The sequence below is a fragment of the Carya illinoinensis genome, chromosome 10, assembly GCF_018687715.1.
Source record: "Carya illinoinensis cultivar Pawnee chromosome 10, C.illinoinensisPawnee_v1, whole genome shotgun sequence".
In the NCBI taxonomy this organism is placed as follows: Eukaryota; Viridiplantae; Streptophyta; class Magnoliopsida; order Fagales; family Juglandaceae; genus Carya; species Carya illinoinensis.
In genome coordinates, this window is record NC_056761.1 from 15434769 (window position 1) to 15445362 (window position 10594).

The window sequence follows — 10594 nt, forward strand, 5'->3', positions numbered from 1 at the left end:
AGGTTACCGTTTAGGCCTCAATCAGTTTGGGTTCAGGTGCCCGATGGCAATCTGGAGTGGCAATACGATGTCTATATGTACGTCTAGCGTAGTGAATAGTAGATAAGCACAGTAATGTAAATGGAGAATGAGACACATAGATTTACGTTATTGGCATTGGGCCTATGGTTACAGGTCGTTTGGGTTGCACATCCACTACAAATTAGTCCTTTAGCCATGGGTCCATTTCAGACACACAAGTATGAGTGCTTTACAGTCTTTCTTAGCTCAATGACAGATTATAAACCTAAGTATCTTGCTTGGAGGTAGAAGAAGCTCTCTTCCTCAGTCACTAGACGAAGCCATCCAGAACAAGCTTGGAAGTCCCCCTTTTATTTCCCTGTCCCTCGTTGCTTTATGTCCCCTCCTTCCCACTCTTTATGTAACATCCCAGTTTTCCCCCTAACACACTATCTTTTCCCTAGCCTTTGTCCCCTTCTTTCCTCCTCTTGCTCTTTCCTTCCAATGGGACCCCTCATTGAGTTTGGCTTGGAAGGCCATTATGGGCTAGGGATATTATATCCCTTCTATTAACCACATGATTGCTTGCTCTAGAGGAGGCCTTTGAGAATTTTCAAGTCGAGCTACTGGCGAAATGTTAGCAATGAGTGTGCTTTCTTGCTAGTGCTTGGTGGGCTTTTACCCCAGGATGTGAGTAGTTATTTGATGTTTTTGTTTTGGTGTAGATGTTAGAGTTTAATTGTTATAATGCACGCTTAAGTGATTAGGGAGCTCGGCCACCCCCTGGGTCTATCTTAGGCAGTTACCGAGCCCGTCATCTCATTCTAGAATGAAACCTGCAAGAAGTGGTTGTGGAGACTGGAGGCTTGCTCCCATAGGTAACCCGTTGGTGGCGGTTGTGGTGCAAGTGCAAGCACTCTTCATTTGCTAGAAAAGATGCTGTTGCAGAGGCGCGAGAGCAGAGCATTGCCTTAATAAACTAGATAGGATATGGAATCCACTGCACTGGGTGTTGTTTGAATGTCGAGGCATGAGCATGGAGAATCTTCCTTGTGAATCAGGTGAGATGTGAAACTGACCGCTTTGTTGGGGTGAGGAGAGACTAGGACACTTAGGAGAGATATTCCCTCCTTTGATTGCCGAGAGGTGAGCATGGAGCATCATTCTTAAGAACCAAGCGCGATCTAAGATCAACCATGCTAGATAGGGAGAAGGGACCGAGACACTTGGGAGAGGTGTTCCATTCTTTGGTTGCCAATTTCGGACATGGCTTACTGACTTACGGAGAGGTGTTCCCTTGCTAGTTACCGAGTGAAGGCTCCACTTTGACCCTGGCAGGAGATGGACTTGAACGCATTGAGGTGAGGGGGGACTACGACACTTAGGAGAGGTGTTCCCCCACTGGTCGCTGAGTGTGGGTGCGAGTTTGACTCTAGTCGTAGATGGAGTCGACCGAGTTTCGAAGAGAGGGGACTAGGACACTTGGGAGAAGTGTTTCCCCATTGATTGTAGGGTGCGAAGGGAGACAAAACTCAACAACGCTTCTATGGCGGGAGAAGGAGCTCGATCACACTATTTCGGCTGGAGTCAGAACTTGACCACGCTGCTCTAGCAGGAGTCTAAACTCGGCCATGCTGCTAAGGACACGATGGGATTTGGAATCGCCACACTGAGTGTTGGAGACGAAGCTTGGCCGCCCTGCTATAGTAGGAGATAGAGCTTGACCACATTGCTCTGGCGGGAGTTTGAACTTAACCGTATTCTTATGGCGGGAGATGAAGCTAGACCACGTTGTTGCGAAGGGAGTTTGAACTTGTCAATGCGGCTGAAGCTCAACCCCGCTGCCATGGTGGGAGTCAAAACTCAACCACCCTTCTGTGGTAGAAGATGAAGCTCGACTGCGCAGCTCCGGCAGGAGTCTGAACTCGATTGGGTGTGGCTGAAGGCTGGACTAGGCCGCATTATTTCAACTGGAGACTAAGCTCGACCGTGCTACTATTGTTGGAGTTTGAACTTGACTGCACTGCTACAATAGGATTCTGAACTTGACCATGTTGGGTGAGGGAGACAGAGCTCAACTGTGCTGCTCCGAGGGATGCAGAGCTCGACCTCGATGCTGGAGCGGCAGCTAGAGTTCATTTGTACTACTGGAATGGGATGTAATCATGCCTGAGCAGGCATGACCATTTGAGTACGTTGCATGGCATGCTCCTCATGAGCCCTAGGTACATGGTAGCACAACCTACCATGCATTGTCGTCACGTGAGTGTGATGGTTGCCATCTTGGTGCAGCACAGTAGATGGGGTGAATGCTCGCATTTATGTTGTCTACTAGGCAAGCATGCGTGCCATGATGAGCTGAAGATATGGTCATCGCGCTGAGTAAGCAGGCCATGACTGAGGGAGAGTGGTAAGAGCGTTCCTTTCTATATGAGATAGACTAGTGATCGAGCAGATGAACCCTCGGGGGTGAGGTCCGTGGCGAGATAGTCTAGTGGTCAAGATGACCACCCTTGTGGGAGACCACTGTGGTGAGGGGCTATAGGAAGGGCTTCCTCTTGTGGGTGAGATGGTGGGGCTGTAATGCCTCAATGGAAGGCTTAAACTACATGGCTTATTCTCCAAAAGTCCCAATCAATCATGCAATTGGAGCCTCATTGGAACATTATAAAGAGTAAGTACTTCTCATTCTCAAGCAATGTGAGATCCCATTCATCACCTACTCTTATTCTTATCATATGGGATATCACAATCTCCCCCCTTAAAATTCCCTACATCCTTGTTGGGCTTGTCCATTATAGGTGACACGACTCAAGTCCAACATTTCTGAATGTGATAGGTTCTAATTCACCAAAACTACACGGCTTATATTCTAAGAGGACTAGTCAATGATATAATTGGAGCCCCAATAGAACATTATAAAGAACAAGAACTTTTCATTCCTACCATTATGCTTATCATATGGGATATCACAGGGGCGGTTGAGGAGTTTGACCGCAATGCATGGATGAGGAGGTATTCGTTGAGGCAAGGGTGGCGAGGAGCTTCTTCCATGGCCAGGGAGGGCAGTCGAGCAGACACACCCTGTGGCTGAGAAGCTCATCCTTGGAAACTAACCTTGTGAGCTTATGCGGCGATTGTGCAACCAAGCAACCTGGACAGCCGGGAGACACCTCACCAGTGAAAGGTTTCAACTGGTAGGGTTCTGTGATGGGGAGAGGTTTCAGTAGATATGTAACAGCCCGCTAGATATTTAACGGTGAAATTTCTATTGACTTTAAGAATCTCGTGAAGACCCTATAAGTTTTCATGAATCTATTAATCGTATAGTTAATGTTATTACTCACTGTGGTATCAAGAGTGTGTTTTTGATTATTGGAGATAGTTAGAAAGTTTTATTTGGACACATGGAAAGATTTTAGCCACCTTACTCTTCCAAGTCTACTCCACATTTGAAAAATATCTTAAGCTGATTTTTGTAGATATTATTGGATAGAATATTATGAGATAATCTTTTATAGATATTTTGGGTAGGAGAAAACTACACTCAACTCTCAACTCCAGCCTTATCATCTTCCTTATCTCGTCCATAAGTATCTCTAGCCATCACCCACGAACTTATCTTCATTTACACGTTCCTTTAAAAGAATATCAAACACTTTCTCTCGGACAGCTTTTAGGAGTTCTTTGGCATGCCCATTTCGAAGCTTTTGTAAGTGTTTTATCATAAAGTATCCTTCATATAAGTTGCTCCTTTTTTAGTCTAGTTTACATGAATATCTTATTTGTCTCATTTGAAAATCATTTGGTCAGTAAAATATTATGTAAACTATAGAAAGGTCATTCTGGGAGATAAATTGGAGAATATGTTATAGTTTGGAGTTTTTGACCAAGCTAATGGATAGATATTGGTTCGAAATTTTTATGGAGTATTGTTAACATTTATATATGACTATTGGTTGAGGATTTTGCATGATTAAAGGTTTTTATGAAAGATTTTATTAGATTTAGAAACTTAGAAACTGGAAGAAGAAAAACAGTTTCTGTTTTGAGAAAGTTTAACTCTTTGGTGGTCTAAACCTATTCTAATGACTTTGATAATTTTATTGGAGGATCCTAAGCATCTTATATACATGTTATATTATTATTTTGAAGATATTTGATGTTATTTTCAAAGATATGAAATTTTATACAAAGAGATATTCAGATAAGCCAAAGTGTGGATGTTCTTGGCTAAATTTATGTTTTGGTTAATTTCTAACCATGTGATCTTGAATTAGAAGCTTATATATGTTTTAGGACATCTTTTTAAACCATGTGATGGTTTGGTTTGAAGATCACATATTTATAAGTCATATATCAAAAGGTTGATCAAAACAAGTTAGAAAACAAAAATCAATGGAAATAGCATATGAGAATTTCGGCCCTATGGAGTTTTAATAGTTCTGATTAGCTTTAAATTTTTCTAAATTGATATTTGAATAGAGGATAAAATTTACATAAGGTATGTAAATTTTGGTGACATCTGGAGTTAGTATGCAAAATCCTTAAGTTATGGGTAAAACGGTCATTTTCCTACATGCAGAGAGTAAAATTGAAATTTTACTCTTTAAGTTAGTATTTTTTCATATTTTAATTTATTAGTGATTTAATGCTAACTTTTAGAATCACTAATTACAGTTCCTCGTGATTGCGCTTAAGATTTTATAAGAAACGCAGTCTACTGTGTATGTGTGCTAAGTAAAAGAACTACAGTGTATGTATGTATGTTATCACGTAATTTTCTATTATACAGAATTTATTCTGTCATCAATTTTTATCTGTTACATAATATATTCTGTCATGTATTACTGTACATTACAAATATGTCATATTAAATATATTATCTATTATATGTTATGCCATGTTACGAAATGTTTCTATCTCAAGTTGGTCATGTATTTTAAATTATGTTCAAATCACGTTATGTTACGTCAGGGCTTCAGTCCTTTCGTATTCCAGTCACGTTTCATCTTGAGTATATTCAGTTTGTGTAGAATACATGGGGCCACAACAACTGTGGAGTATGTATTTAACCACATTGTGATGTGTAGAATACATGGGGCCACAACAACTGTGGAGTATGTATTTACACGTAGAATATATGAGGCCACAACAACTGTGGAGTATGTATTTTTCATGTTAAGTCAAGTTTGCGTAGAATACATGAGGCTACAACAACTGTGGAGTATGTATTTACACGTAGAATACATGGGGCCACAACAACTGTGGAGTATGTATTTTTCATGTTAATTCAAGTTTTAGAGCAAATTCATACTAAGTCAAGTTTCAGATTAAGTTCATGTCAAGTCAAGTTTAGTTCATGTTTCAATTTAAGTTATGTCAATTATGCTATGTTGTACGCTAAGTTATGCTTTAATTAATTATGAATTTGATTATGCATTTATGCTTTTACTGTCATCCATGCATCATTAGCCTGTGTGGAAGTTTTTTGTTAACTTGCTGAGATTTGTAATCACTGTGGTAGTCCCAACTACCATTCCCCCCGAATGATAGATCTTGTTACAGGACCTGAAGGAGGATCAGGAGCTGACCAACTAGATACAGTCAACTGAACAACGGTGCGTCGTTAATGTTAATATAGTAGTTAAATTACTACTTGTACGATGGAGTTGCATCTCCAGTACTTTTGGATCATAACTATTTTGGACTAGTGCTGTGATCTTAGTTATTCAATGGATCTTTATATATGAAGTATGTTTTAAGTATTTGGGATATTTTCAGTTTGGTGCATAGTATTTCTAAAAAAAAAAATTATCCGCTGTGAATATTGCATAATGTTAGATGCATGTTAAGAATATTGCATCTTATATGTCATGAACGGGGGCAGGTAACCTTGTGTTGCATGTCTCGACGCTTCAAACGGGACGTCGATTGAAACGGCAGCAAGAGCCAGCTATCCAGCTGGGAAACATGCTTAAACTCCTGTCAGTTAGTTTGCCTCCAACCCCTTCTTTCTCTAATGGCACGCGTGCGTATCTAAAGTATTTACCATATGTGTATGTATATACATAGTTATTGAGTTTTCCTCTAGTTCAGTTTGTACGAAATTTCCTCCACTACAATATATATATATATATGTAGTTATATAGTTATTTATGTGTACATATAATATGCTAATAAAATTGCATAAGTTAAAAGATAAGTTTTAAAGCTTAATTACTTAATTTGAAGAAAAATTCAGTCCTAGCTAATAGTTACTCTCTCTCTCTCTCTCTCTCTCTCTCTCTCACACACACACACACACACACACACACACACACACACAAATATATGGATAGAGTTTTCCTCCAACCAGTTTGGACAAAAATTACCATGCGTCCTTTTAGCATGCGAGAAACACATGTTTGATGAAAAGCCATAACTTTTTAACTTAGGACATGATCTAAAAAATCATGTGATCTTTACATAATTAATGGACACTTGTGATGGGCCCACCATTTGTTCACTCATTGTTGTGAACATGCTTTGCTTGTTGTGCCTTAAGCTGCCCTAAAAATAAACACAAAATAGATAGAGACAATATTTAAGTGGTTCGGCAATTTGCCTACGTCCACTGAGCGGAAACACTATATTCAAAACAACTCTATCTCAAATAGCACACTACACACACTTCTCACACTTCTCTCTCTCAATGGGATGATCTTCCCTTCATATGACCTCTCCTATTTATAGGAGAGGCTGAACCCATCTCCCTCACATTACATCGCTGGACACCAGCTCAATTCATCTGGAGGCATATGTGAGAAACATCATCACATGGGCACATGAGAGGAACACAATCATGTGAATTGGACACCACCAACACATGGGCACCAATGAGTTGGACGGCACACATGGGTGGTCCCCCAACATTGCTTGCCACCGTGGTGCGTGCACTCTTCAATTGCCCTCTGAGGGGTCGAGTGCTTTTGATCGAGATAATCCTCGCTCGGAGCGAGCACTTTTGGTAGCCCTGAGATGAGCACTTTTTCTCATCACTCCACCTAAGGTGCAAGCACTATTTGCTGACCTCGGGTATGAGCTGTTATTCCTCTATTCGGATCAAGCACCATTTCCTCACCCCAACCCCAAGGTGCTATCACCTATTTGTCTGTTGCTGACCCCAAGTTTCAAGCTATATGGACGCTTGCCCTGTGTTTGAGCATTCTTTACTCACTCTTGGTTGAAAATCCATGCACTTTCATGGTGCTAGTAAATGGGCGGGCAATTTTTCTCTACAAAGGCTCGAGCTTGGTTGCTCCCCCCGTGGTTCAAGCATTCTTTGCTCATCTAGGGTGCAGATCACTCTCTTTGCTCATCTAGGGTTGTTTCATTCTTTGCTCTCTCCCAGCTGAGCATTTATGCTCCTTCACAGTGCTTGCCAAGGGGGGAGAGAACTATTGCTCTTCAAGGGTTCGAGCACTCTTTGTTCACCTTCGAGCATTCTTTGCTCGCTCTTAGTCAAACATTCAAGTGCTCTCACGGTGCTCGCCGAGGGGCCGAGCATTGTTGCTCTCAATGGTTCAAGCTCTTTTTTCTCCCTTGAAGTGTGGACTCTCTTTGCTCGCCTGGGGTCAGATCACATGATTGGGATCCAATCTCCATCATGATCTGACTAATTTGCACTACAGTTTACATCCTTTGGGAACTCCCACGTGATCCGACCTATTTGATTGAGGGTCAGATCATATGTTCAGGAATCGAGCTCCTATGATTTACATATTCGGGATCTTCCACGTGATTTGTCCAATTTGATTCAGATTAGATCACATGCTTTGGACATGAGCTCTTGCATGCTCGGGAGCCGAGCTCCAACATGATCGGACCAATGTGCACTATGCCTTACATACTTTGGAGCTCCCACTTGATCCGCTTATTTTGATTGGGGGTTGGATCACATGCGCTGGATCCAATCTCCCACATGATTTGACCAATTTGCACTATCAGATCACTTCACAAAAATGTCCCTCAACGAATTCAATATTGGTTGCCATGGTAGATGAGCAATTACCTACCATATTGTTTTCACAACATAAATTTTTTTCAATTTTTTATTTTAATGCAAATCTGAAATTGTCTACATAGGGGAACTGGGCACGTGCATTGCATGTGCACTCCTAATAGTCTTAATTCCCTATCAAGAAATTCCAGTGCAGTTAGATCGGGTTTTGACAACTCAACATGATCTGTAGAATACGGCCTAGACCTGAATTAAGAATCTATTCATCTAGCAATTTAGAGTAGTTGAGTCATCACATTGATATATTTGCATAGAAACTGAAGTTGACCTAATCTTAAAATATTATTATTGGTGGTAGTCCCTTTTTTTCCCGTTTCATTACATATTTCTAAATAGAAACACATTCATCCGCGTTAGAATAAACCTTGTGGAAGAAACAACATATCCAAAAAGTTTACAATTAGAATGAAAAGAACCGCATTTAATGTGTTATTTTATCTCTGCGGATTATTATTGATTTAAACAAATCATCTTTGTTTTGTTTACGGACCTTCTTAGAGTAATGCATGTACCCGGGGTTTCCATTTTTATTGTTTATAGAATCAGTATTTATGTCCTACCAAGTGAACTAAGGAGTTAATTTTTTCATATTAATGTCAGGGTTCCGAGGGATGATCTGTAACAAAGCTCTGATGGGTACAATAGCCTATCAATTAGTTGATCTCCTCTGGAAAAACGTTCTATTATTGCCAGAGAGAGACTTCACAAAGCTGGTTCAAGACCATTCCTCTTTCCTTTTTGATGCTGCAAGATCAGGGAATGTTGAATTTATAATTATACTTATACGCTCCTATCCTGATCTCATATGGAGTGTAGACCAGAATAAACGAAGTATATTTCACCTTGCTATTAAATATCGGCAAGAGAGTGTATTCAATCTGATATATGAGTTGAGGTGCTATCAAGGGTATCATCTCACTCTATACTGATCAATACAATAACAATATGCTGCACTTAGCTGGACAAATAGCTCCTCCAAACCGGCTAAATACCATATCAGGAGCAGCACTTCAATTGCAGCGAGAGCTATTGTGGTTTAAGGTTCTCTATATGATTTAAATTTCCTTCTATATATTCAAGTTACACACACAAACATAGATAAATAGATATCGACCTCACACTTTCACTTGTCAACTGCTAACACGAGTGATCATTTCAGGAGATAGAAACCATTGTGCAACCTCCATACACGAAGATGATGAATTTAGATCAAAACAAGAACCCTGCAAATACTCCTTGGGAGTTATTTACAAAGACACATGAACATTTGCAGAAAGAAGGTGAAAAGTGGATGAAAGACACGGCAAACTATAGCATGCTTGTGGCGACATTGATTGCCACCGTAGTTTTCACTGCGGCTTTCACTGTACCGGGTGGCAACAATCAAGATTTAGGCACTCCTATTTTCTTAAGAAACAAATGGTTTATGGCATTCTTCATATCAGATGCAATTACATTCCTGTCCTCCTCGACTGCGATATTGATATTCCTGTCAATTCTCACGTCACGTTATGCAGAAGAGGATTTCCTTCAGTCATTACCTGCGAGGTTGTTGCTTGGACTCACAGCACTCTTCATCTCTATTGCAGGCATGGTGGTAGCTTTCAGCGTAACATGCTTTTTAGTCTATCACAACGAAACACCAAGTGTTCCAATTGTTATAATCGGTTTGGCTGGTATACCAGTTACTTTATTTTTGGTTTTACATTATAGACTTTGGGTTGATATATTCCACTCAACGTATGGGTCTAGGTTTCGTTTTCGACCTCGTGAGGTTCGACTTTTCTAGGAAGAATTGGACTGGGCATGCATGGTTAGTACGTAGAAGATCTACAATGCTTGACAAATGAAAAGGAAGAGAAATTTTTAAAGATGAACAAGTGATTCGGAACTTGGATGGAAGATCATAGAATTGAGAATCAGGTCAAACTTATCTTCATCTGAATTATTTCCATCAAGACTTCAATTTGATCTTCATTGATTAGAGGCACTACTATCTTTTTATTCACAATGTTGTAAATTGTACTTGCATTACAAAAGCCACAATTAGTTTGGTTGTGGTTAAGCTGCCATTTAGTAAGTAGATACATTTGCCAAGTGATGTCCCATTCTCTATATATATCTCTTTTGATATATTTCATTACTGTACTTTGCAGCAAATGCTAAGAAAACAACCAGGGTTTAATTCACTACAACAGAAAACCTATTTTGGGATGAAAATTTTTGTCCCATAAGAGTGGGATTCCATCCCAAATGACAATTAGGGATGAAAAAGTTTTTCCCAAAAGGTCTAACATAGACATTCTAGGATGAGAAAAACATTTCGTCTCAGAAAATATCTTTTGGGACAAAATTTTCCCGACCAGCTCAAAGTTTGCTTGAATTGCAATACCCCTTATTTTTTTTTTGTATTTTTATTGAAGGATTATTTAAATTATTATAAATATTGGTTCTCTTATTTTAAATTTATCGGGTTTCTCGTTGGATATTTTATGATTTTTAAGTTGTGAAATTTATTTTGATGGACTTTAT

At 39.8% G+C, this 10594-nt stretch overlaps 1 pseudogene; it reads left to right on the forward strand.

Moving 5' to 3' along the window:
- Nucleotides 1–8655: 8655 nt before the first annotated feature.
- On the forward strand, nucleotides 8656–9851 carry LOC122278471 (annotated as a pseudogene).
- The last annotated feature ends 743 nt before the right edge of the window (nucleotides 9852–10594 follow it).